Source organism: Arachis duranensis, chromosome 3 (genome assembly GCF_000817695.3).
Source record: "Arachis duranensis cultivar V14167 chromosome 3, aradu.V14167.gnm2.J7QH, whole genome shotgun sequence".
Lineage (NCBI taxonomy): Eukaryota > Viridiplantae > Streptophyta > Magnoliopsida > Fabales > Fabaceae > Arachis > Arachis duranensis.
The window spans coordinates 43,656,861-43,659,337 of record NC_029774.3 but is presented as its reverse complement, the minus strand read 5'-3'; positions in this window follow the sequence as shown (position 1 = coordinate 43,659,337).

Sequence of the window (2,477 nt, the reverse complement as noted above, 5' to 3'; positions counted from 1 at the left end):
AATCTCCCCTCTGGAGATAAAAACATCTTATGTAAAATATTCTAAATAAAGGAAGTTTTTCTCCAGAAAGGTACGCCTTTATCTTAATCTCATAGCTATGAATTATTTAGAAAGTTTAGAATTAACGGAAGAATCTGATTATTATAGTCTATCTGCCTTATTAGATAATGAAAAACAGGCTGTTCTAAAAACAGAATTAAATCTCAAATCAAATGAAAAATTTAATAAACAAAATCTTTTAAAAGAAGTTTTTAATAGAAAAAATATAATATACTATGGAAAAATTCAACTTGAAGCCCCTATAAAGATAAAATCTGCTAATGGAGAACTTGAAATAGCTCTTATAAATGATGAAGAATTGAGTAAACAGATTGAGAAAATTAAGGATCAATAAAAAAGATCTAAAATTGGATGGATTCATATTAGTACTATACATAATGGAACAAGACGATGAACCATTTTCAATTACATATGCAATAAATTATGCTTTAACAAATAGCCATCATAGTATAATATTTAAAAACAGAGAAAGAATTTATGTCGATGAATTATTTCAGAAAATTGTAAAAACAGAAATACCAAAATATAAAGCTATTGAAAACCCAGTTCTTTTACTAAAAGAACCATCAGGAAAATTAGTTTCATCGAATTTTCAAATAAGAGAATCCAAAATTAATAGCCCTTTAAGTTTATCTAAGTTAAAGATTAAAGAAGAAAATTCTGAAATAAAAGAATTAACAAAAAAGGTCGAAAAATTAAATGAAACCCTAAACACTAAGTTATGACAATAAATAAAGAGAAAATATATGTAACCTATCAAGACAAGAAACAAGAGCTCTTTGAAAGAGAAAATCGGTTGAATTATTTACAGTTTTCTGAAATAAATCAAAGAGCATTTGAAACTCTAAAAATAATCTATGAAAAATTGAAAGGAGAAGTTGAAGAGTTAGAAAAATTAATAAAATCTCTAAAAAATTGATGAATTGATGATAGAATTTGCAGAAATTCTAAGATAACTAATGAAGTATACAAAGATTGAAAGACCAGAAAACAAAATAAAAAGAAAAAGAGCGAAAAAATTAAAAAGTAAAATAAAGGAGTATAAAAGAGAATTAAATAATCTTCAGTTTGAAATTAATGACCTTATAATAAAAAGGATAGAAATAAGAACAAATATAAACAAGTTGGAGCTAAACTTGAAAAATTTATAAATGCCTGGAACATGAATTAAACTTAAAAAATTTATAAATGCTTGAAAAACCATATTATGACTTAAAAGAATTAAAGCTGTTAAAAGAAAAAATGGAAAATGAAGTTGAAAAATTAAAAAGATATTTAGAAACAACAGAAAATGTAGAAATAAAAGAAGTTTTTGAGGATTTAAGAAATTATATTAAAGAAAAAGACAAACAGATAAAAGATTTTATATACAATAATCCATGCAAAAAAGAATATTATAAACTAAAATAAGATTGAAAAATTATGGTCAATACTTTTTATAAAGCACCTATACAAATAGAAATTTCGAAAAAAATTAAAAGAAAAATCCAAAGTAAAAATTTTGGTATCAGAGCCAAGTTAACGATTAAGGGTAACACTTTCTCTTTAAGCAATACTTTTAGTGATACGCTTTCAATTACCAAATGTCCACAACTAATTGGTAAACTTCTTTGTAGTCTAACGGTTGCTTTTAAATGTATATATATACTGTCCGTCATTCATATATATCATTATTTGGTTATACATTGAGGTATGTATATATTTACATTGAGGCACGTATATATTTTATGAGGCAGTCTTTTAGTTCGGCAAAATTTTTATTTTTTTATAATAAGTAATAAATTTATTTATTTTAAAATACTAACAGAGTTTTTGCTAAATTTTGATTGTCCAAAAATTTTAAATTATCTGTGCCATTAATTTGGTGTAAAGTTAATTGATTATCCATTTAGGATATAAGGATTATTATCTATATGTCATTTATGTAAATATTGATTTATCTAAAGAAAGATCTATATTTGACCAAGTTATATATACATATTAATAATATTTGAATAATAAAAAATATTATTTAATTGTTACATAAAGAAACTAGTAACAATTTGGATTAGCATACCCATCTATTTTATAAAGATTTAGTTTTGGAATAAATTGATTGAATATTATGTTGCCAAAGTAGCATCTTTTGTGAAAATTGATTTATTTAAAACATTAGAAATATGGTGATATGTAATTCATGTGAATATTGGTCGGCCCAAAGGAAGGTCTGTATTTGGCTAAATTACATACACATATTGATGGTAAATACATATTTGGGTAACTAATTAAGAATAAAGTAATGCTTATTATTTATGCGAACAATAATCGACTCAAAAGAAGTTTATTGTTTGGCCAAATAATAAGCATTGCACACTTTTGTTTATTTTTTATTAATTATGCGGTCAATAATCGACCCAAAAAAAGATTATTGTTTGGCC